Below are 27,730 nucleotides of genomic sequence, written 5' to 3' on the forward strand. Positions count from 1 at the left end.
TTCTCTAGCTAGTTCAATCATATGTTATTAAAACAAAACCCAAATATATATAATTTTATAAATAGATCCCTGAGCAAGAGGCAAACACTAAAATTAGTCATAATTTGTAATAAAAAAATGTACTTCTATTTACAAAAGAAATATTAGTCAAAATACTTAGCACACTACTAAAAACATATTATCATTAATGTGTGTTTGCAAAAAAGCATGCACGCATCCACATCCCTATTTGAGAAGGACTTACGAACTGACTGGTGGGAAATTCCCTGTCATAAACTTATAGATACTCACAATAGTGGACATTTAAGGAAATTAATTCTGACTGAGTCTCTTATTTTTACTTGGAGTTTACGGGTGTTTTTAATTTTACTTAAGTCCACAACTCAACACATTTATAGAGGAATGTATGCCAATCCTCTATTACAGAGACTAAGCAAGATGAAGAAGCTTTCTTCAATGTAAACCAAATTCTGTATGACTTCAAATTTCATGTTGTGTCCATTATACATTGGTTTTTGATTAGTTTCCTGTAACTCTTTTGTATTTGGATGAACAATTCTGCAGACAAGTAACATGGAAAAATTGTATAAAGCACACATAATAAGCTATACTATCTAGAACTAGTCTGTAAATATGGTGAAAATTAGCCACAGGTATAACTATTTAGATTTTTTTTTTATTATTAAAGTTTATTGGGCTGACAGTTGTTAGTAAAGTTACATAGATTTCAGGCTATTTAGATTTAAATTTAAGTTAACGAGAATTTGGCAAAATTGAAAATTTTGTTCCTGCTTATCACTAGCCATGTTTCAAATGCTCAATAGCAATATGTGACTCATAATTACAATGTTAGCCTACATAGTTATAGATTTTTTATATTATCGTAGAAAATGCTATTGAACAACACTGATCAAGATAGAAGATATTCACAAAGGAAAAGTAAACACATCCTGTATGCTCTCTAGAATTAATTCTATGTCATTCCCAATATTGCTCGTTAATGTATTCCAAGAGCATGTCACAGAATTTCTGAAATTAGTTTCCAAATGATCAAGTAAAAAGAATAAGATCTTTAAGCCAGATGCCCACAAAACTTAAAATCCAATATTGCATCAGGATTTCTTGAGCATATTGACAAATAGACAAATGGAGTAGTCGGTATTCAGGTACAATTTCTCAAATTGTTAACAATGAATAAAATTCAGAAAAAGATTAACACAAACAAAAAATCATTGTCTAGAATCTGTGAAACATAAAATAGCAATCATTCCTTAATGAAACAGGAATAAATCGTCAAAATCACTTTCAGGAAGGAGTAAAATAACTGCAAGAATGTGAAAATGCATCTTTAAACATACTTCCTTGACATCGTGCCTAAGAAACAAAATCATATTTGACGGTGCTTCAAAAAGATAGATCAACTCTTAACATGAACAACAGCAACAAAAAGAATCTGTCACTTTTACTAGCAATAAGTAACACTACGTGGACTGACAACAATCTGAGAGATAGTAAAGTTATTAGTCACACCCCATTTAGCAATGGCAGCACCAAGAGCGAGAAGAATGACCACTGACACTCACACTCACACAGCCACTCATACAGTGTGGAGCAAGTGATACTTGTTACCACCTTCAGGGGAGGAGTTGCACGCATGGGGGATAGTAAACAGCATAGCAGGGCCTACCACCAAGAGGAGCAGCAGTTCCAGAATGTCAACCCAATGCGTGGCTTGCAGGTTCAGAGGTTACCAAAAAAGACACAACTCACACAGGCCCTGGAAGGAACACTTTACTCCGAGAATAGACAGAGCAAGGTCAGCTTTTATAGTGAGCATTGGTTCCTTGTGGCCAGAGGGTTCCACCCTGCAGGCAGTGCAGGCAGATGGTCTCAATGAACACATTCTGTGCTGCAGGCGAAGGACCACATTCACTCCCCACCAGGAACGGACACAGCATGGGTTAGCCAGAGGCCATATAACACACAGTTAGGCAGAACGAAGTACACATCAGATCTGGAACAGAGGAATGTATTCCCAAACAAGGCAATATGCCCATCAGGCTGTGAGGGCTCTCTATCTCCATGTAAGGATCTGTTCATCTCCATGTAAGGAAATGTTCCAGACCTGAGGCCACCAGCCCAGGGTTTCGCGCTATGTGTGACTGCCTTGTCCACGTGCAGTTTCATGAGCTGACTGCTTCCATTCCTTAGTTTCTCTGTATGTGTTATGGAATGGTAATAGTGTGAGTTATTTTTAAATAAGCCGGAGGGTCATTGGGAGAACAAATTAAATACTGGCTACTTCAAGAAAACTTGAAATTTTCAAACGAAGTGGTGCTATTTAAATACAAGCTGTTGGGGTGACCAGTTAGCTCAGTTGATTAGAGCAAGGTGCTAATAACACCAAGGTGGTCGTTTTGATGCCCACATGGGCCACTGTGAGCTGCGCCCTCCTCAAAAAAATAAATAAATAATTAAAATAAAAAATACAAGATGTTGTTAATGGCAATCCAAACTTTAAATTTGGCAATTTCTTGCTAAGAACATAAACGGCGGCAGAATTGGGCCCAGTCATCATTAACTACTATGTTTGCTTTCCTGATTCTTCCATCCCAAAAGCTGCTTTCATGATGAACTAGCTAAAATGATGATTGCATTGATTATAAGCAGAATCATTCTGAGGAGAGTCCCATGAGAAAACAGAGATTCAGGGAAAAATATTTAATATCTATTTTTCTTCCATGTATGTTGCCTCAAAAAGTAGAAAATTAGCAACGTAACTCACATACTACAAAATAAAAGCCTAATTTCCTCCAAAGTATGCCCGTTTGGTTTCAGTAGACATACTTCAGACCTTCATTTTACTCTGTGTCAGAGACATTAATTAATGATAGCAAAACTCATTAAACATTAACTACCATCTATAAAGGTTTTCTATGTGCCTCACTCCACTCATATTATCTCATTAACTTTAATCCCTCAAGATCGGTATTATTATCAGTACCATACAATAAAGGAAACCTTGGCTTTACAAAAGCTAAGTGATTTTTTTCAGAGTCACACCACAAATAAATGGTAGACTATAAGACATCTTACACATCTCACTACTACTTTCAAGCTCTTTCCAAAATAGTACAGACTCAAAGGAATTGAATAAATAAAGTAGATCTGAGTATTCATAACTATCTCTCCAATTACAGCCACATGGGAACCTGATCATAATTTCCTACTGGAAACAAAAATGTAAAGGGAAAATTAATTAGCATGCTTATTTGAGAAGCCAAAATCAAAACCATGGTGAAAATAAAATAAAATAAAATAAAATTAAATTAAATTAAATTAAAAGATTTTTAGTTTGCTTTGTAGGTCAGCTAATAGTTAGGTAATTTCTTAAAGGCCTTGAATCATTGTCTCCCAGCCTTTACTTAGGGACTGTGTGTGTGTGTGTGTGTGTGTGTGTGTGTGTGTGTGCGCGAGCGCACGCGCGCAAGTTCAACACTCCAACACTTTACAGCACTGCTTAGCCTTCACTTCCTGTTTGTGCAGACCTTCAAGGTCTTCCACAGGAGAGAGAGTGGGGTCTTATCAAATTTTCCTGGACATGCCCATAGCCCTTCACATGTGCTTGAACTTCTAGTATATATCGTATATATCGTAGCATTTCAAAACCCTCTATAGACACCTCATTCCCAGCTTCTCCTTTTTAAGTGTTTTTGATCTGCCTCTTGTTTGCCACACTGTTGTTGCTGCCACAGACAGCTATGCCATTAAACTGCCACTGTTTTGCTGTTGTTATTGTTGTTTGAAAAGTGCCTTAGAGAAATGGCAGTTCGTACTGAGCAAGCTCCAAGTCAGTTTATATAAAGACAAACAAAATGAGTTGAGGTTTCCAGGGAACGTCCACACAGGTCAGTAATGGCAATTCTCTGCATATTTGGCTTTTGGTGAGCTCCCATTTTTACTGACATTCAGCCAGTTTTCTTGAGTAAATACTCCTTGGAATGTTACTTTTGGTAAATTCATAGATCTCTAAAAAAATAAAATTTGATACATTTCTTTCAAGTGGGCTTATTTCTTTTATGGAGGAGTATGGTTTAAGAGTTCTTTCCTCCTTCATTCAAGAGTATATTTCTCCTTTGTTGATGACTTAGAAAGCAGAGGCCATTTTGTTGTTGTTATGGCTGTCGAGTGCTGTCAGAAAGCTGAGGCCGATAGATGACTGAGCATCTTGATAATTAAAACTAGGCAAAAAGATGATTTAGGACTAGAATTGCCATTGATAAAGAAATAGTAATGACTCATGTTAGATGTAAAAAGGAGGATATTTAATTATTTTTGTGGTTGCAGAGTTTCCTCTCTGTATTGCTACAGATCTTATCATAGAGTGGTCCTGTATATTGTTAAACCCTGATCACCCAGTGGTGTTTTCTGGGAATTACTTACGTTGCAAGAAAGTTATTTATGTTCATTTAAGGACACTTTGGCTAGCTGACAGTATCCAACTGAAAAATGGTAAAGGTGTCTACCTTCTTATCAGCTGCAGGAATGTAATTTTTCATTGCATTGCGGTACACACTGGTCACTATTGCCAATCCTTCCTCCCCACTATTTTTGAGAGCTTTTGCCATGATTTTCTCATAAAAGTTAGCAATATTATTTTCTCTCTTAGTTAGTTTTCAGGGTTCTCCCTTTGGATGGGCCAAAATATTCTGATACTATGTTTATTAGGAGTCCTGCAATTTATGTTTATTTTATTGCAGAATTAGAAATAAGAAAGAAAAAAAACTTTTCCATTTGCCTTTACACTTTTCCCCACAAAATTCCCCAAATTTTAAAGAAAGAATATTAAATTTTTTTATCATATTAAACAAATAGAATCTGGTAAAACAAATAAATAGGCTGGATTCCTTTGATGACTGAAATCCAAACTTTCTACTCTAAAACTTTGAGTTTACTGAAGTTGAATAGAGAGAAAAATTAACATTAAACCTGTAAACATCTTTGGTTCTGAAGTTTACCTTATTATTTTAACTTCTACAAAATAGAAATCTGTATGAAATACCTCTTCAGGAAAAATGAGGTTTATTTATGCAGAATCAGCAATAATTTAATCAATTGGTCCTTTGAGAACAAAATTCCTTTGAATAATGTCTCCTAATATTAACATTTAGAAGACTATTCTCTGTAGGGCTGATTTAACGCTGGTAGAGAATAAGCCAGCTGCAATTGTAGTGTCTGCTCTCTCAAAGGTGAAGTCAACTTTGAGTCCAGCTTAATGGGTAGGATCGCATTTCTCACAAGCTTACATAGAATGGGATATGGGATACTTAAGTTATAGTTAGTGGCTGATCTGTTCTTTAGTGGGGAGTAATATGCAATGCGGTGTTACTGCTCGGTAGTGTTAAGGAAACTCCCAATTATCTCAGTCTTAAAAAAATTAAAAGATTCAGTGTTGAGAGTTTCTAGTTGTATTCTGCCATTTAAGGCACACACGCGATGAACTAGACACAATACCAAGCACTCGGTACATGTTATCTTACTCAATCACTGCTATAACTCATTGAAGCTAACTTTGAAATCCCAATTTTATATGAAATAACTTATAGAGGGCTTGGGTGAAATATTCAAAAAATTTGATCGGGCAAATAATGGAGCTCTGATTCAAAGTTGCAGTCTCATTCCAAATTCCTTACATGAAGATTTTCTGGAAATTTCCACCAAGAGCCATGGTCTTTTATTGGAACTATAGGAAGAATAAACAGTTCATGTGGGGATGCAGAAGCAAAATCAGAGGCCCAGCCATGCTGGCTGAACTGACATCTGAGTAATTTCTAGCTGAGGGTTGGAGGAGCATCACGGATTAAAAGCAGCCTATGAGCAAAGGATCCAGAAGTAGTAATGAGGATCAAAATAGAGACAGCAAAAGTTCTCGCTGGTTCAATGTTAAAAAAACAGAGGGCTCAGAAGTGGTGGATAAGGAGGTGACTAACCTCAAAGATAATGCTTAGTAGGAAGATGATGTGTAAAAGCAGGAACCAAGTGAGGGAATCCAAGGTGAATCAAGTTCCACAGACTTGTCTGCAGAAGCGATCTTTGGGTTCATTGCACATGTGTTGTGATGGTGGATCGATAAGTGGAAAAGTGCCAAATTTGGAAGAATACATCCATTACTAAATAAACATTGAGAGAAATTGTCTTGCAGATTGAATTAATTGAATGAGTTTAGGTATTATGCATTTTAATTTCTATTACAATATTAGCATGCCTTTTGGAAAAGCTAGAGAGAGAAGTATTTCATTGATTCCTTTTGCAAAGTGGCCAGTAATTTCTGAACTAAGTAAATTCTCTCTCTCTCTCCTTCTCTCTCTCTCTCCTTCTCTCTCTCTCTCTCTCTCTCTCTCTCTCTCTCTCTCTCTCTCTCTCTCCCTCCTTTTTATCTGAATAATTTAAGACAATCTGATTTACTAATTTATTTAAATAATTTTCTTAGTTACCAAATAAATGAGTTTGCTGAAAATAACAACTACAATACCTGAAATTGAAACATTCCATGAAAAATTTGTGACATATAGCCTTTTAAAATTATAAATCCTTAAAACATTCCTGAGTGTTGCAACTATGGGCTCTTTCCTTGATAAGCAATATGGCTTAACAATCCACTCCGATGTTAGCAGACAGCTTGTACCAGTGATTTTCAAAAATTCACTGGAAATTTTTACCAGTGAGAAATACTAAAATATGTAGTGTTTTGAGCAGTCATTGTAGTAAGGCCAAATTCATTTCCTCAGAAGTGCATGCTCTGAAGGATTTATAAAGTTGGGAAGATTGAAATGACGAAAACACAGACATTTGACAACTCAATCAATGCATACTAAATCATCACTTCTGTTTACAACTTAACAACTTATCTTTCCAAATGCCCAGGTTAGCATCCAGGTATGTTCAGATTAAGAAAAATTGGGAGGTTGGCATGACAGCTCAGTAAAACGTATAGGAAGTAAAATTGACTGAGAGAAACACAGATCTGAGATTACCCCGATCATCAATGATTAATGAAAATTATTTTTCATGGTAAATTCTTTCCATACAGAACTATTTTTTAAACATGTTGGCCAATGAGCCTCAGTATATGTATATTTTGGGTTCATTTTAAGCTATTTTGCAACCAAGTAGTACAGATAATTGAAATGAATACTTAATACTTAGTAAATATTTACTTAATAAAAAACTATTGGTTGTCATGGTGTGGAATAGTCAAAAAGAGTTCATACGAGAGGAAGTGGCTAGAGTAGAGAGAAAAGGAGAATGTAAAGTGAATAAAAATGTCTTGCCTATCTTGTCTAGGGAAACAATAGGCCTTTACCATGTGACTAATTTGAGAGTTGATAATGGATTCCTCCAACCCTGTTTAGTTCACCTAGGTGATTAAAATTCTAAGCATTTATAGAGTCATGCACTCATAAAATTGGATATGTTCAGCGACCTTAGAAGTCCATTAATCCATCTCTTTCATTTTAACAACGAGAAAATGGAGACCCAGAAAAGTGAAGTAAATTTTCACAGGTCATATAGCTAATCTGCAGCACAATTAAGCCATCAATTACCTATTATCAATTCCTATGATTATATCTTATAAGTATGCGGCAATAACAAAGTAGTTATTTGCTAAAACAAGATCTGTTATACTCATTTCTCCCCAAAACAACTACTATTACTACTATATACTACGCTTTATCACCATTCCTTTTGTTATAATTTAATTTGATTTAAGTATATTCTACTCACTCCTCAAGATGTAACTGAAGTTCTTCCTTGTTTATTAGGTATTCTATTAAGCGTCTTAGCTCTCTTAAGCACTCTGTTCTGAGCATCTTATGTAAGTTTGGTGATGTCTCTCATTTTCTATTTACCAAACATTCCCAAATGGCATTTCTTGAACTGTCATCTTCCAATTTTGTTTAACTGTACTTATAAATTTCCCTTGACTTCAAAATAAAATTATAAGATGTAAGAAATTAGAGTTTATGTTTATTACTTCTTTGTGACCACATGTTAAACATAAGAAAATGGAGGTCTATATATATAAAATTTCTCTGGTAGTAAGGTTAACAATGGATTGAAAAGGAGCAAAAGTGGATGTGGGGAAGACCAAGTAGGAGAGTTAATTTATCTACTTGTCAACATATTTTATATCAACAGATGATAAATCTAACATGAATCAATATAATTATGGACTGATTAAAGAATTAAATGCAAACTTAAAACATCATAAGGAACACAAATAAAACTAGGAATGTCTTCCTAAGTATATTTATGTTTCCTAAGTATATTTATCCACAGGGATACAACATAAAAGAAATTTCTAGTAGATTTGTGCACCTTTTGAAAAACTTGATGCAATGCTTTAAATATCACAAACAACTTTAATGGGATCAATTTTCAACACATTTGGAATACAAAAATATTAATAGCCTGGTCCACAGAAAGTCTTAAAAATTTACAATAAAAAACTAAACATCTGAGAGAAACATTTCAAAGAATATGAACAAGAAAGTCAAAAACAAAAAATACAATGGTTACCTAGCATACGAAAACATTCAGTCTTCCATATATTCAAAAAGAAATCACATAATATATCAATATTTACTTATGGAAATAAATTATTATTAATTCCATGGATGTTGATTTGTCAGAATCTATCAAAAAGACTTAAAAATGGTTATCTATGTTCATCCAGTAATTCTATTTCTATGCATTTCTCCTAAGGAAATAATTGAAGATGTGCATAAAGTTTTTAGGGTAGTGGTATTCATATCAGTATTCTTAATGACATGATGTTAACATATATCATTATCATAAAAAACGTAATCATGTTTTTGAGGGAAATATTTAATGATATGGAAAAATAAGATGACATATATTTGAGTGAAAAATACTAATATACAACATTGTAGAGAATGTTATTCCAACTGAGTATCTGTACATATGTTGCCAGTGACTAAATTTTTATATATCTGTATACTTCTTCATGTTTCCTAAACCTGTTGAAGTTAGGGTATTATTTCAATTACAGGAATAATGATCACAAAAATGTTATTAAATTGAAAAATGAAATCAGTTCTATTGTTTAAAAACTTATATTTTAACTTAGTTAAGCATTTACGGTCATTCAAACCTAAATAAATTTTGTAGTTTAAAAGTATATTAGAAAAAAAATTGGATAGTCTTAAAAAATAAATTATGTCATCCTCCTTTGACTACCCAACTTTTAGACTCAATAAAGACCACTCTGGTTTTTTTCTTTTTTTTTTTTCATAGGCAAACACAATTTATTTGTTACAACTTTCTTTAACTACATTTTATATATCCTTATGACCTGAATAAAAACTAATATTTACCATATCCTTATCACTTATTTATTTGCAAACCATTTCTTTTTTTTAAAAATTATGTTAAATTTATTGGGGTGACATTGGTTAGTAAAATTATATAGGTTTCAAGTGTACATTTCTATAATACATCATCTGTATATTACATAGTGTGTTCACCACCCAGAGTCAGTTCTCCTTCCATCACCATGTATTTGACCCCCTTTTCCCTCTTCTACCACCCCCCACCCCACTTACCCTCTGGTAACCACTAAACTGTTGTCTGTGTCTATGAGTTTTTGTTTCTTTGTTTTGTGCATTTGTTGTTATCAGTTTTATATCCCACATATGAGTGAAGTCATATGGTTCTCTACTTTTTCTGTCTGATTTATTTTGTTTAGCATGATAATCTCAAGATTCATCCATGGTGTCACAAATGGCACTATTTCATCTTCTCTTGTGGCCAAGTAATATTCCATTGTATATATGTGTGTGTGTATATATATATATATATATATATATATATCACATCTTCTTTATCCAATCATCTATGGAAGGACACTTTTGGTGTTTCCATGTCTTGGCCACCATGAATAATGTTGCAATGAACACAGGGGTACATACACGTGTATCTTTATAGATGTTTCCAAAAGAGGGATTTCAAGGTCATATGGTAATTCTATTTTTAATTTTCTGAGGAATCTCCATACTTATTTACATTGTGGCTTACATTTACATTCCCACCAACAGTGTATGACGGTTCGTTTTTCTCCACAACCTCTCCAACACTTGTTATTACTTGTCTTGTTGATAATAGCCATTCTAACAGGTGTGACGTGGTATCTCATTTTGGTTTTGATTTGCATTTCCCTAATAGCTAGTGAAGGTGAGCATGTTTTAATATGTCTGTTGGCTGTTTGTGTGTCTTCTTGGGAGAAGTGGCTGTTCAAGTCCGCTGCCCATTTTTTAATTGGATTGTTTGTTTTTTTCTTGCTGAGTTGTACAAGTTCTTTATATATTTTTTATATTACCCCCTTATTAGAGGTGTTGTTAACAAATAACTTCTCTCATTTGGTTGGTTGCCTCTTTGTTTTGTTGATAGTTTATTTTACTGTGCAGGATCTTTTTCCTTTAATATAGTCCCATTCATTTACTTCCCTTGCCTTTCAGGTCAAATTCATAAAATGGGCTATTATGACGGTTAAACCAAACACATGTTACAAAGTGTCTAACATGGGTATCTGTTGCATCACACCTTCATCAGTTTGAATTTTTAAGATTTTGTTAAAATATAGCTAGTATACAATGTTATATTAGTTTCAGCTGTACACCATAGTTATTCAACCTTTATCTGCCTAAAGAAGTGATCACCATGATATGTCCAGCAAACACTATGACAGTATTACTGACTATATTTCCTATGCTGTACATTACATCCCCATGACTTATTTTATTTTTTATTAGTTTCAGGTGTACAAAACAACATAGTGATTAGACATTTATACCCCTCACAAAGTAATAACCTCAGGAAGTCTATTACCCACCTGACACATCATTTTGAATTCTTGAAGTGGTTATATCTATATACTTAGATGGACAAAATGGTCAAAAATTTTATGAATAATTAAAATTTTATTTTTGGAATATTGAGGATTTGATATTTAGGTGAATATTAATACTTCTTTGCACTATATAGTATACAGAAATTCCAAATTGGTTATTAAAAGTTTCATCATTTGTTTTTTAAAGGAAAAAAAACTGGGCACTGAAAACATGTGCTGAAGGAAGTTAGATATTAGAGAAATAGGGTTCTTGAGCAACTTTCACAAAATGGTGTCTCATTCAGATAGGGAAAAACATACTTCCTTGCAGTCTCAAGGAATATGTCAGAGAAGCTTAGCTTAGCATCACCATATTTTCTGATCTTTCCATGCTATTTTTAATCATGTGAAATCTGCTACAATATTGACTTATACTTTGGATCACAAAGTACAAAATAAAACATATAAAATACAGACATCCAAGAAAAAGCAGAACCAAAATTTTCCATACTGAGATTTGTCTTTTTTACAGGTTTCTGGAGAGCACGCTGTAAATTTTTTAGTAACTAGCCACTGGAGTCATATTTCCTAGCAGCATTTACAGCGTAAAAGGTAGTGCATGGCAGTGAGAGTGTACATGAAGGATAACTATTCTGTTATCTCCACACAACGAAAATGTTTGCACTAAGAGTGTAATCAAATTGCTACTACATTTGGGGGGTAATGGCAAGCAAGAGCATTAAAACCTCAGGCAGAATATCGGTGATGCCATAATATGTTTCACAGTGGGAAAAGTGTGATAAGATCATACAAGAAGATAGCCAGTTTGCCATGGCAATGGAAACTGTCAGTAGATGAGGGAATAAGTGGAAAGAGGATGATTTAGGGTCAGATCAACAAAGATTGTAGTGCATTCCAATGTGATTTGTTCATACCAAAGAACCTTTATCTCTCTCAAGTTCTTGATGCAAAAGTTCCATTTCAGATCCAGAAACAAAAGAAAAATCTGGCTTGAATAAAATGTTAACTTTTCAGAAAAATGTCCAAATGCATCTTACTATAAGAGGAAGTTGGAGGGCATTTCACATTTCAAAATATGAGTAGTTCCCAGATCTACCAAAGTGGAGTATCCATGGACTCAATAATCCATTAAGTAACCAGAGTATTGGGCTGCAATCAGAACCACATTGATGAGGCCATTTGATACAGTAATTGTAATTCTTACAGTGCATTCTCTGGCATGTCTCCTGCCTACAAAGGCAGTAATCTAACTTTTGCTATATAATTTGCCATCCCCTTTACGTTTTCCTTACACTGCTTTACTGCCTGGCAAATGTTAATCATCCTTTAAAAATTAGTTCATGCGTCATTTCCTCCACGAAGACTTCATTTGTCACCTGCAGGATGAATTCATCACTTCCCCATGCTTCTGTAACACCCACCCACACAGGGCTCTGTCTATATTTCCCACAATACTATTACTCTTTAATGACCACAATGACTATATTCATCATCATTATCAGCCCAATGCCTCTACACACTGTGACAAACATAACTATTAACAGAACAATTAAAAGCTATTAGGTAATGAGAATTAGTGTAAGTTCCAGGTGGGCTGTCAAGTGATTAAGGGCGTGGCCTTTTAAAACTGAGTCAGAAAGACAGACCTCCTCCAAGATCTATGCAGATTCTAGACCTCACTCTGACCACCCATCTTTCTGCTTGGCCATCCAGGAAGAGAGTTCTGGTCCCAGTCCCTCTGTGGCCCTAAATCACCTTGGGAAACAGAAGACAGAAAGGAAGTGATAGCTTGGGAAAGAGAAACAAGACAAATGGATGGGAGGAGGAAGGTGACAGAAAGGAAAAACTTTGGGGTGATTAGTTCAAGGAAATTTAACTAAAACACAGTAAAATCCTTTTAAAATGTTAGAATATTCCCTGTAGGAGACAAGCAAATGGAAATAAATAATTGCTTTTTTTTATGTTTAAATAAAATGACATGGTGTGTATCAGCTCCTGCTGTTCTTTCAGAAAAAGCCTCCTGTCCTCAAATGTAGTACAAACATAATGAATGATTCTTTATATCTTTTCTTCTCATGTGGAAGAACCAGTGAGTGGTGGGATGTCCGTGAGATTTGGAGTCAAATGAGAATTTCATTTCTAGCTTTAGTAGCAAAGTGACTTTAGGAAATGTACCTATCTTTTCTCATTCTCACTTAAAAAAATCTTCATGTGGGGCGTTAATAAAATCTAGCTCAGGAGCTATGTGAAGATTCAAGGAGATGCTATGTGAAAGCAGCCTAGCATAAAGCTGCCATGTGTCCTCAACAGTCTCTGCCTTCCTTGCTCTCTCCTTTTTTTCCTTCATGTTATCTTTTGAAATACCTATTTGTTTATTTATTTATTTTACTAGCTTGACATCTGAACAAGGTTCAGGAAAATGAATGGTTAAATTTGTTGTCTTCCTAAGTGGATGTGCTAAATCTTAAAACTGTCCAAAATAAACTTGTTCGTATTATATTATGAGAAAAAATGTGGTGGCCCATGAAGTAAAGTTGGGCCTACAGAAAGATTTCAGTGAATACGTGTTGAATGGTGTATTGATTTGGCATGGTTTAAAGAAAACATCAGGTATTTGAGGCATGTAGAATATGTGATTATTGTTACTCATGTAACTTTTATGCTTCAACAAATCCCTTAACGGTACCCACTTTGTTATTTCCATATATCCTTTCATTTGGAAGCCTGGAGTTTTAATCAAGGCCTTTAAAGACTTCCAAGACTAAACATATAATCTCCTCAAAAGAATGTCATTTTCAAGTTGTCTACAAAAGCATTACAAATTGTTCCATTCCATGTTTGACATTGTGGTATCATCTTTCTCTCCTTTTCTTTTTCCCAGTTCTAATTTAATTTCTCTTTTCAATCACTTTCTCTAACTCACTTTTTCTTTACTAAGCAGTGGCCTCAGTCCTCAGTACTCTTTTAAAATATATTTTAATTATTTCTTCATTCATATCACTTGCCAAATATTTATTATTTGCTTTTTATATGCCAGATACTCTTGTGGTTGTTAGGAAACAACAAAGAATAAGATAGACATGATTCCTGTCTTCATGGAATTGCACTAGAATGTGAGATTATAGTGGGAGAAGGACAGAAGATAATGCCAAATGCTGAAACATGCCATAAAAAAAAAGAAAAGAAAAAAGACAGAGAGTACTTGAGGAGAGGAAGATAGCACCACTATATTACATAGAACAAGGAAAAGTCTTCGAGGAGATGAGTTTTAAGCTGAGACCTGAAGAGAATGGGCCAAGAGGAAAGCATTAGGCTAGATGAGATTGGAGTTAAGGGATTCATCTTTCTGGTTCTCTCTAACTGTTGTAACCTCAGGCTGGCTGGGGATCCCTGCCTCCCTTTATCTCTTCACAGCTAATGGTGACAGTTTTGCTGCTGTTACTACCTCCAGATTCTTGAACTATCTCTTGTGGTTTCCCCACTCTTTGCCCATACCTTTGTAATTAGTCACTTTGTAAATAAAATCTCCTCAAATTATTCTAATTTGAGTGTGCCATCTGTTTCCTGCTGGCTCCCTGACTGACACAGTAATTTGTACTAAAATGGTGTTAGGAAAGAGTCTTTCAAAACTGGATTCTGGTGCTGTGTCAGTCATATATTTTAGTAATACAGGATGCTATCCTTACTGGATGAAAGAGGATGTAAGTGGGGCTTAGATGGGAACAGGTCATCTATGATATATGTTAGAATTGTGATACTGAAATTATCACTGGGGGTAGCATGAGAGGAAATGCAGATGTAGAGTTGAGGACATAGCTGCAGACTCGCTCATGTATGAACGAATGATTTATGAAAAAGATGGCACTGGAGAGCATGGGCAAAACATATTTTTAATAAATATAATGGGGGGACCCGCCTGGTGGCTCAGGTGGTTGGAGCACCATGCTCCTAACGTCGAGACACGGGTTCAATTCCCACATGGGTCAGTGAGCTGCACCCTCTACAGCTAAGATTGTGAACAACGACCCTCCCTGGAGATGGGCTGCTGTGAGCAGCTGGAAGTTGGCGTGAGATGCTGCGGGATGACTGGTGACAGATTGCCTCAGCTGGGGGAAGCACAATGTTCATAATAATATCAGCATGGGCCAGGGAGCTGTGTGCTACACAACTAGACTGAGAAACAATGGCTTGAACTGGAGTAGGGGAAGGAGGTGGACGAAAGAGGAGAAAAAGAAACCCACCCTCTAAAATAAATAAATAAATAAATAAATAAATAAATAAATAAATAAATAAATAAATAAATAAATAATGGGTTGAATACCCATATGAGAAAGAAAATTAATACTCTTAACTATACCATACATTAAAATTAATTCCAGATAGAATATAAATCTAAATGTGAAAAATAAGACAATAAAATATTTAAAAGATAACTTAGGAAATATCTTTAAACTCTTGAATTAGAAAAAAAATTTCTTGAACAAGCCAAAAAAAAAAAAACACAACAAAAACAACCATGTATTAACTATATAAAAAGATTGATGAATTGGAATACATTAGAATAAAGAAGTCCTGTTCATTCGTGCACACTATTAAGAGTGAAAATGTTGGGGTTAGGATTGAAAATATTTGCAATACATTTGACAAATAAATTATAATAAACTTATGAAAAATATATACCTTATTGATAGAAGATAAATAAAAATTTAAACCACAACAATTTAGTCATTTTCATGAGTAAGTAATGGTGTCATATTCACAAAATGGAATGCTATTCAACAACAAAACTAAATGAAAAATTGCTACATTCAAAAACAACCATAAATGTGAGTGAAAGAAACCAGATACAGGAGAGTATATACTATATGATTCCATTTATTTAAAGCTCAAAAACACTCAAAATAAATCAGTCATGTTAAATATCCAGATAGTGATTATGTTAGGAGATGAAAGAGTATAATATTAAGAAACGGCACAAGGGTGACTTTGGATGCTTATTTCTTAACCTGGATATTGATTATATACATGTGTTCACATTGTGATAATTCATTGTATACATTTTTTATAAAATTGTATATTTATAATATAATTCAATAAGAGTTGGTAAATAAATGAAATAGTATATTTGAAATGTCATTCAGCAAAGAAAATAAATAAAAAGCATGAGAAGAAGAAAGATATATGGATTTAATTATCCCATTCCTGAGACTATTTTCCTTGTGATGCTGCAACTGATACTAAGCAGTCACACTATTAAAGTAACAGAGAATAGTAAGTTTGGGGTTATAAATGAAGTCTTTAATGGTAGGTCCGTCCCCACACAATTTCTGCTCCTCAGTCTAATGAAGTACTGCAGTCCTCCATTCAGAGGTTATGGTTCCTTTGAAGTGTTTATCAAGCAGAGCAGACATTCTGGCCCATTATTCACCAGAGAAAAGCAGAGGTTACAGCAGTTTGAACCTGAGCTGCTGAAATTATTCAAGAGTTTGGTAAAAAAATGTCTCTAAATAAAAGAGTTTGTCGATACAATGTAAAGAGTCCTGAAAGAATCAAGAAGTCATCTCAAAGAGAGTGAGGAGGGAAGTTCTGAGCATAGTCAGGGGATCAGTTATTGAGTTATGGTTAGGAGAACAGAGTCTTTGAATCCAAGTTTTCATTGCATTCCAATTCTTGTTCCACCACTCAATATCTGTGTGAATTTAGGCAATTTATTTAATCTTTGACAGTATCTTAATATGAAAAAATCCTCCTAAAAAACTATGACTTAGGTAATTTTATCCTCATTTTACAAAAGAGAAACTTGAGGCTAAGGCAACTGAAGTAAAGCTAATTAGTTCACATAGCAAGTTGTGTTGACACAGTTGATACAGTTAATATTTAATTTCAGAGCAATTTGAATATGAAATGTGACCTTTCCATATTGTCATTTTGGGTACAACTCAGGTAGTACCTTCTATGATATGGTTTCCCTTGATCACTCAAATCTGAATACCATAAGGACTTTGCAAACTTCTGTCATAGTACTTCTCATGCTATTTTGTTATTTATCTGTGACAGATATCATTGATAGAGATCAACATCCCTCTGTGAACCCCAATAAACCAGGAGATCCTTCATATCAGAGACCTTTTTTCACTATATCCCCAGTCTCCAGCAGTGTGCCTGGACAAAATGATCAAACAAGAAAGGAAAAAATGAATATATTTGGATGAATTATCAGATGCTTAGAAATAAAAATATACATTCTATGAATCTGAAACATATACAACTCTTGTCATCATGTTCTGTTTCTAGGAGGTATATAAACTAGTACCCTCAAAAAAGAATTTGACGATATGATCTCTTCTGTTTCAGACTGATGACCCATTGGCAGAAATTATTAGCCAAAATTGTCACAAATTCTCAACAAATCCCAAGGAAAAAAAAAATCTACGGTGAAATATATAAAACACTTGCATGTTTAAAAAATAAATAAATAAAAGAGACAAAAAAGTCTTCAAAACATGGGGAAAAGATGAAATGTATATTTTTAGGGGATTGTGAAAATGAGTATGGCTTCTAATCTAGGCTTCTAATCTAGTCTGTTTATGAAGTAATCAAAGGTATTTTTTTGAAGTCAGTTGTGTTGGAACTATACAGTATTTCAAATATGAGGGGAAAGTGTTTGTATATTTAAAAGAAAGAAGGAGCTGATTCTGGAATGCTATATAGTTCTGCATTTTTAGTGGTTCCTAATCAATGCATTCACTTTATTTTAAAACCTGTAATTTAGTTTCTTTATAGCAAACTTTAATTTCCAGAGTGATAAAAAAAAAACCTGATGATACTTTCCACCTTTCAGCTCTCATAACTACCATGTAAAGTATTCCTTCAAATTTTCTATAGCTAAACACTTATCTGAGTTGGTAGTTCAATAGTCACTAGGAGAGGTAAGATGGCAGAGTAGATAAACACTGTGCCTGCTTCTTTCTGTGAACAAATTAAAATTACAACTAAATTATAGAACAATCAACGTAGAGAATCATCTGAAGTTTGGCTGAACAAAAATTGTATAATAAAGAATATAAAGAGGAAGCCACATCAAGACTGGTAGGAGGGGAGGAGACACGGAACTGTCTAACCCCATGTGGCAGTTGAGAACCAAGAGGGATATGGGCCATGGAGGTTCCCTCTAGAGAGTGAAAAACCCCAGCTGCACACCAGCCTCCCAAGCCCAGAGTACTAGTGCTGGGAAGAGGAGCTCCCACAATATCTGGCTGTGAAAAACAGTGGGGATTCTGACCATCTGAATGGGACTGAAGGTGGCAGAAAACTCAGATGTCCACTTAAAAACCCAGATGTCCCAGATGTGCCCATGCACAGACTCTCTCACTCCCAGGCACTCACCTTGGGCTCCAGTGGAGGGACAGTAACTGGGGGTTGAGGGTGGGGAGTAGGGTTGGAAATATAAGGGAGACAGACTGAGTTGTGTGGCTTCTGGACAATGGCTGATAAACAGTTGGCATTTTCCCTGAGTGGGGTTCTTCTCCCATGCATCTGGCAGGCAGGCACCATCTTTCCTATATTGAGCCATCCCCCTATGCTTATGTACAAACCTGAATCTGATTGGTCTGGTGAGCTGTGTAGCTCTGCCCTGCTGACACACTGGGACCACACCCTACCCAACTCCCCAAACACTGAGGCACTAGTCCCACTCACATTGTGCTCTTTCTTGGAAAACTATCAAAGTCTGGCAGACACAAACTGTAGGCGGCAGCAACTGGCCTCAGTGTGCTCAGAGACATTGCTGAGTAGTTCCAGGCTCAAAACTGGCACCAAACCAAAATTTACATTAACCTGTTGACTACAACTCTTCCCATTCTAGTGACTCCCTGAGATCCTGCCTCACCCAACTTTCATACCTCACAAAGCTTTATCAGTAGCCAGGGACCTGACAGTTGTGAGCAGGCCTTAGGGTATCCTGGCATTTTATGGTGCTACCCCAGGCCCGGTACTGGTGGCAGACATCTTTGTTCACAGATGGCCTCTCCCACATGCCTCCAGGGTTATCACAGGCAGTGAACATGGCAGATTGCTTTGTAGCTCTTACCAGGTATTCCCCAGCCAGTCACAAGCAGTGGGTGATCTGGGCCTGAACCAGAGCCCCACACAAGAGGCCCCAGAACTGATATAATTGGAGGATGTTTTCAAACCACAGCAGAGCACCACCCAGTTAGCCTCACAAGTGGCACACCCAAAGGGTGGTCTCAACAGGCACCAGAGCTCATTGGGGCAAATCCCACTCAGTGGGGTAAGCTGCCCACACAGCAGCCTGTAAGCTGTGGACATGGCCAGACCCCACAGCCAGTCAGCCCGAAGGTCAATCTCACCCCCTGACATGCCAATAGCAACCAAGGCTCAATTATAACAGGAAGGCACAAACAACACACACAAGGGACACTCTTGGAGCACCCAGTGCACATGACCAGGCAGATTTTTCCACTGGGCCCCACAGGGCACCTACTACATAAGGTCACCTTACCAAGACTTGGGGACATAGCAGATCTACCTAATACATAGAAACAAACAGAGAGGCAACCAAAATGAGGAAACAAAGAAATACATCCCAAATGAAAGAACAGGAGGAAACTCCAGAAAAAGAACAAAATGAAATGGAGGAAAGCAACCTAACAGATACAGAGTTCCAAACAATGTTTAGAAGGATGCTCAAGGAACTTAGTGAGAACTTCAATAAAGAGATAGCAAGCTTAAAAAAGGACACAGAAACCATAAAAAAGAAGCAATCAGAAGTGAAGAATACAATAACTGAAACAAAGAATGCACTAGAAGGAATCACCAGCAAATTAGATGAAGCAGAGGCTCGAATAAGTGATTTGGAATACAAAGTAACAGAAAACACCCAATCAGAACAGCAAAAAGAAAAAAAAAACTGCAAAAAAGTGAGGGTAATTTAAGAGACCTCTGGGACAACATCAAGCATAACAATATTCACATCATAGGGGTACCAGTAGGAGAAGAGAGAAAGCAAGGGATTGCGAACCTATTTGAAGAAATAATGACTGAAAAGTTTCCTAACCTGGTGAAGGAAACAGACACACAAATCTAGGAAGTGCAGAGAGTCCCAGACAAGATGAACCCAAATAGGACCACACCTAGACACATTATAATTAGAATGGCAAAGGTTAAAAACAAAGAGAGAATTTTAAAAGCAGTAGGAGAAAGGCAACTAGAAAGGAGCTTCCATAAGATTGTCAGCTGATTTTTCAACAAAAACTTTGCAGGCCAGAAGAGATTGGCACAAAATATTCAACATGATGAAAAGCAAGGACCTACAACCAAGACTATGCTACCCAGCAAAGACATCATTTAGAACTGAAGGATAGATAAAGGTTTCCAGATAAGAAAAAGCTAGAGGAGTTCATCATCACCAAACCAGTATTACAAAGAATGTTAGAAACTTCTTTAATATGGAAAAGAAAAAAAAAAAAAGATCAACATTATGAATAAAAGTGGCAATAGCTACATATCTACCAACAATTACTTTTTATGTAAATGGATTTAAATGTTCCACTCAGAAGACATAGGAGGGATGAATGGATAAAAAAGCAAGACCTTTGCATAAATGCTGCCTACAAGAGACTCATTTCATATTGAAAGACACACAGATAGAAAGTGAAGGGATGGAAAAAGATGTTTCATTAAAATGGAAATGGATAACAAAAAAAATTGGGATAGCAATACTTATACCAGACAAAATAGACTTTAAAACAAAGACTATATAACAGGAGACGAAGAAGGACCCAGTAATCTGAAGAAACCTAAACACTACTTCAAGGGGACAAATGCATCCATATGTTCACTGCTGCATTGTTTACAATGGCCAAGATGTGGAGGCAGCCTGATTGTCTGTCAATAGAAGAATGGTAAAGAGGAAGTGGCACATATATATAACGGAATATTGCCTGGCCATGGAAGGGAATGGGTTCCTGCCATCTGCAGCGGCGTGCATGAACCTGGAAGGCATTGGGCTGAGTGGAGTGTCAGATGGAGAAAGACAGATGCAATGAGATTTGTTTCTATGTGGAATCCAAAGAAAAAGATAAACGAACAAAACAGAAACAAACACATAGATACAGAAAACATATTGATGGTTGCCAGATGGAAAGGGGGTTGGGGTGAGTAAAAAAAGGGAAGGGATTAAGAAGTACAAATTAGCTGTTACACAGTATAGCATAAGGAATATAGTCAATAATATTGCAATAACTATGTATGGTATCAGATGGGTACTAGATTTATTGGGGTGATTGATGGAAGGGATTTAGGGGGTAGGGTGGAAAAGGTGGAGATTAAGAAGTACAAACAGATAGTTACAAAATAGTCACGGGGATGTAAAGTAAAGCATAGGGAATATAGTCAAGAATATTGTGATAACATGGTATGATGTCAGATTGTTGCTGAACTTATGGTGATCACTTCTTTAGGTATATAAATTTTGAATAACTATGGTATGCATATGAAACTAATGTAATATTGTATGTTAGCTGTATTGTAATAAAGTCTTTCAAAAACTAAATAAAAGAAATTGTAAAAAGTCATTAAAACTATCCTAAAAGTTGAGAGAATCTAGTAATTCTAGTCTAATATGACCTTTTTCTCACTTAGAGTTACATTGGATAAATAATTTAAATAGTTTCACTTAAATAGTTTCACCTGCACCAGAATTGTAGCTGCTACAAAAGTGTAATGACAATATTACTGATCCAAACATTTCTAAATCTATCCTCTTAAATTGGTTTTAAATCACTTTTAAATAATCAGTCAGTAACTCAAATGAATTATAAATTTTGTAAGCATAAGTCAACAAATTGTTAAGGAAATTGATTATCATTTACCATAAAATAATGTATAATAAAATCTGTGCTTAGGAAAATACTGCACTTTTATTAGCTTTAGGTTCTTTTCTCCAAATTCATTAACAGTTGCAAATCCCAAAGGTAAAACCAAAAGATCAAAGGTTTTAACTTAATTGGATTATTTGTCTTGAAAATTTTCTATTGTTTCTGAGTATGTTTTTCTATTGCTAAGAGTTTGGATCTATAAATGAAGATTGTGATCAAACCAACTTAATTGATTTATATAACACACCAGGGGTGCCTAAAAAATTTATACAAGTGGACACTTTGGTCAACGTTGCTCAAGCAGTAGTTCGCCATCATCAGAAGTGTCGGATGCTGATGGTAACCACTTTGAGCACCTCTTGTAATTGCAGACGTCAAATGTGACTTGTATTCATCTTTTGTTATCAGTATATATTGAGTACTACAATTTTAATACAGTTTTCCTTTCTTAAAATGTGTATATGGTTGCTTTTTTTTTTGACACCTCTGTATTTTGAAAATACCTAGATGTTTTAACCACTTCATTGGCTATGTGTGTGTATATGTTTAGAATCATTGTAATGCTAGTAATTGTGGTATATTACTTAAAGGGATTAAAACAAAAACAAGAATTGGTTAGCACTATTTAGTGCTGACTTAGTTGAGAAAAGGTCTAAGAAGATATTAATCAACCAAAATTCATTTTGAGAAAAATAAAAATAAAAGAGATTTTTAAGATCACCTTGATTATTTACCATAAAAGTCAGTAAATCCCAAACCTTTTCCTTCAGCACAGAAATATCAGTTTTGGTTCAAGTTGAGTAAGCTCTTAATATTTAATATCTAATAACAATAAAAGGCATAGCAGGCAAGAAATTCATAACTTTCAGTTTAATTAATTAAAAGTTGCTAGAATCACTACTTTAATTAAGAATTCCAGATGGCTCCAGATTTCAGGCATAAAATGTGCTCTTCACCTTGAGAACTGTCATCTTGTGTAAGTTTCCTCTTTTGAAGTCATTACAAATGTTCTCTTATAGGGAAAAATACCTGCGGAACACAACCAATGACTTATGGGAAATTCAGTTACTGATAGGACATCCTATTAAGTGCCAAGGTGCAATCTTAATATTATTAAGTTCTAGGGCACAGTCTTAATATTACTATCTGGAACGTGGTTTAATCATTCAACAACAATAATTTCTGACACCCAAACATGTCAGTTTATTGGCCTTTTTTCTTGTTTTTAATGCATCTCAACATTACAGAGCCTTTTCCTTTTGAAATAGATCATTGTCTTTGTAAGAATAGTCCTACTATTCACTCCTCCCAGTGTTTTGAAATGTAAAATTTGTTGATCATATTTCTCTAAGATTTATGTTAGATATTACAAAAAAAAATTTTTTAAATTATGCAATCTCTCAGAATGAAACCTGCAGACCCTAACTTGTACTAATGTCCACAACCTGTATATCAAGTTATAAAACATTAGGAGGAATCCCCCCAAAAATCATCTCTAGCTCTCTAACTGCTGAGTTTATTGTTGTTTTCGTTGTTGTTTTGTCTTTGCTATAACTGTCAGTGATAATTCTCAGAGTGCTTGAAGTGTCCCCATGTTATCATGAATACAACCGTATTTCAAAAATGAAATTGCTGCCTTGGCTTTTTACTCCATCTCGTTTTGGTCTCCTGAATCTCGTGGGTTTTTCCTTCTTTTTTGCCACCACTTTTATCCTTAGACATGATGATAGAGCTCAGTTTTCCTGGTTTTCTACACGGTGCTCCCAAAGAGACAGTTTGCACTTCCACAGTGTTTCTGTCTGCAAGCTTCATCAGCTTCAGTTAGAGAGCCCTGCACCTTACTCTACCCCTTCGTGGGGGATGGGAAGGCAGGGGTCAGACCTCAGAAAGTGTTCTGAGGAACTTTTACCTTCCCTGTCACTTGCATATTCTTCATTATGTTTTTCCGTCACAAAAGATGAATTGAACTGACTGTTTTCCTGATGCATCTCATTTTTTACACATTGAAGATATGAGAGCTCATTTGGTAAATGTCTCCTCGATAACATCTTTTATAGATTTAAAACAATTTAATTTTCAAGACAAAGAAATCACTAAACATACTAAATATACCAAGTTATGGATTTGCAATGATTTGAGGAGAAATAAAAATATGAACAAGGAAAATAGCATCCAGTGATAATGGACACCATGCTATAGAGAGTGAAAGTTTTAATACAACCCAGTAGAATGAGGAATAGAATGACTGATTTATTCGTCCTTGGTTTTCAAGTCCTAGTCCTTCCTCTGTAAGGACATTATTGAGCAAATTAATTTATTATCTCTAGGCATTATTTTTTCTCATTAATAAAATGAGGAATTGAAGTACAGTTGAACCTTGAACAACAGAGGACAGGGGCACCAAACCCCTGCACAGCTGAAAATCTGCATATACCTTTTGACTCCTCAAAAACCTAACTACAAATAGCCTACTGTTGCCTGAAAACCTTATCAATAGCATAAACAAATGATTAATGCATATTTTGAATGTTATATGTATTATATGCTGTATTCTTACCATAAAGTAAGCTAGAGAAAAGAACATGTTATTAAGAAAATCATAAGGAAGATAAAATACATTTATAGTGTTTATTGAAAAAAAAAAAATCCAGTATAAGTACACCCGTGCAGTTTAAACCCATGTTGTTCAAGGGTCAACTGTAAATTATTTCTAATTTTTTTCTAGTTCCAACATTGTGTAATTCTCAGAAATATTGTCTTACAGTCATGAGTATGTTAATGTGACCCTTGTGATCACGTCAGGTAATTGCACTAGTTTCTAATACAGTAAGAAGCATCTTTGGTTGGCTAACATTAGGTAAATGAGATTGGTTTCTAGAGCTATGAGGAACAACTGCAGTAAATAAGCAATAAGCATTCAATGGTAAATTGACTGATATCAGGATATTCTTACACATTGAAAGTATAAGAAAGTTATTGTAACTATCAGCTCAGGCAAAAATGAATCCAGAGCATGATGAATCATAAAATATATAAGTAACGTTAGCTTTAGAAACTCTAGTCCATCCTGTGTCCTTTTCTTTATTCTCTATCTCTTCATTCCATATCCCTGAGGTAGCCAGTTATTTGATAAACTTATTATTTTTTACCGAATTAAATTCCAGATGCAAAAAGGACATGATAAAGCCAATCATATTATTATTCAAATATTAGGCACATATTCAAATACTAGATGCCAGCTTAACATACTTTCTCTTTAAGAGGCTTTGAATTTTAAAGATGTATAGTATATCCTATGATCCAGGAATTCCACTCCTACTTATATACCATGAAGAAATTCTTATACACACACATTCAATAGGAGTCCTATATTAAAACATTCAAGGTACTATTTTGTAATAGCCAGAAGTTGGAAGCAATCTGGTTGCCAATAAGCAAGTGAAAGGATAATTGTAATATATTCACATAATGGAATACCAAGCAGAGGTGAAATAAATGAAATAAAGCACAAATATCAAAAGAGATAACTCACACATGTAATAGTGAAATACAAAAACAGGTTAAAAAGTTAATTTTATGTAAAGTTTAAAAACATGTAAAACACTATAATATGATAGAAACTATACATGTTATCATACACATAAATTCAGACTCTAATCAGATATTATATTGTTTTATATGTTTTTCATAAGCTTAGTATATATGAGGTCTAACAATTAAGTTCACCAACTTGTTGCAACGATGTTGCCAACCGTTTTTTGATATCAGAGGGATTGTTTATTATGAATTTGTACCAATTGGACAAACAGTTAACCAAGTTTGCTATTTGGAAGTTCTGAAAAGGCTGCATGAAATAGTTATATGACCGGAACTTTTTGCCAACAATTCATGGCTCTTGCATCATGACAATACACTAGCTCACAGGGCACTGTCTGTGAGGGAGTCTTTAGCAGTAAACAAATAACTGTATCGGAACATCTTTCTTACTCACCTGATCTGGCTCAACGACTTCTTTCTTTACCCAAAGATAAAGGAAATATTGAAAGGACGACATTTTGATGACATTCAGGACATCAAGGGTAATATGACAACAGCTCTGATGGCCATTCCAGATAAAGAGTTCCAAAATTTCTTTGAAGGGTGGACTAGGCGCTTGTGTCAGTACATAGCTTCCCAAGGGGAGTACTTGGAAGGTGACCATAGTGATATTCAGCACTTTTTCTAGGGTGAGTTTGAGAACTTAATTGTCCGACCTCATATATTCTCTCTCTCTCTCTCTCTCTCTCTCTCTCTCTCTCTCTCTCTCTCTATTCCCTCTTCTCTCTTCTGCATAGATTGATGTTTCCTCTGGAGAAAGGACAGGGATGGGAAATCAACACAGCTCTGGTACGTGGGCATCCTCAAATATGATTTCTTTTTTGATGGTAGATGCTGGGCACCTGATCATTTATTATATTTTATCACTTAATGTGTGTCTGAAATTTTTTAATATAAATGATCAAGATCATAAAAAAATTACATTTTAAGCAATCTCGTTGAAGAGTTGAGGTGAAGAAAGTGCCACTGATATTATATGTAGTTTAACACAAAGATTGTGACTTCCGAATGCATGGCGGGCTCTGTTCCTTAGTGTTTTGCATAATACAGTCATGCACTGCTTAACTTCAGGGATACCGTTTGAGAAACTCAATGTTAGGCAATTTCATCATTGTGTGAACGTCACAGAGTGTGCTTACACAAGCTAGAAGGTATAGCCTCGTACTGTAATTGTATGTGCTATACTTTTAGATGGCTGGCAGGACACTTGTTTACACCAGCATTACTACAAATCCATGAGTAATGCTTTTGCGATACAACATTATGATGGCTAAAATGTCACTAGACAGGAATTTTTTAGCTCCATTGTAATCTTATAAGACTACCATGGTATATGTGGTTCACCCTTGATGGAAACATCATTATGTGTCACATGACTGTACTGGGTATATGGTGGGCCACACAAACATTTACAAATAAATAAAGAATATCATAGAGAACATTTTCAAGTTAAAAACTCACTTTAAAGGTACTATCAAGCCAATGTACTGCTTATATTTTTCAAAATGTATTAACTGATTTTTTTCCTATAAAACATATCATTTTTCATTGAAAAAATATAAAGTGGCAATAAAGGCATTACTAAATGAATATTTAAGGTAAATAATTTATAAGTATTCAACATTACTAAAAAATAATAAAACGTATTGTTGCAACTTAATTTATTTCAGGTTTCTTTTTCCACATGATGAATTATAAAATGCTTCTTATTGATATTCAGGGGTTTTAATTCATAAAAAATGATAGTTATACTATATCCTGAGTTTTGATTTTTTTATTAAACTTTAGAATTTACCTAGCTCTATGCACTAGATTTGACATAACCATATTTAGTCAATGAATCTACAGGTCCCTATTAATGTACCTATATATTTTAAAAGTATGTGGTGAATAAAATATGTAGTACAAATCTGTACTAATAGCAGTTTTCAGTAATCTGGATTTATTATAAATCTGCTTTTATACTCTAACCAAATAAAGCCTAATTCAATATAAATTGTATAACCTTTTTAAAAATGTAATTTTTCAGGATAAAATAAAACTGGAGTTTAAATAATAAATGTAACTTTCGTAACATATCGAAAGGAAAAAGTTCAGCAGATTTTATTAAAGTGAAATGATTCAAACTTTAAATCATAGACAGCAGGAATGAAGCATGAATAGGTTAAGATGTTTCATCATATTACAATGATGAAAAACAAACACCTTTAGAATGAAATACAAAGGAAGGCTTTCCTTGTTATTCACATTATTGTATTTTCCTATTTTCTCTTATATTCTAGGTTTGCTCACAAGAATTGCGACA

Source organism: Rhinolophus ferrumequinum, chromosome 8 (genome assembly GCF_004115265.2).
Source record: "Rhinolophus ferrumequinum isolate MPI-CBG mRhiFer1 chromosome 8, mRhiFer1_v1.p, whole genome shotgun sequence".
Taxonomy (NCBI): domain Eukaryota; kingdom Metazoa; phylum Chordata; class Mammalia; order Chiroptera; family Rhinolophidae; genus Rhinolophus; species Rhinolophus ferrumequinum.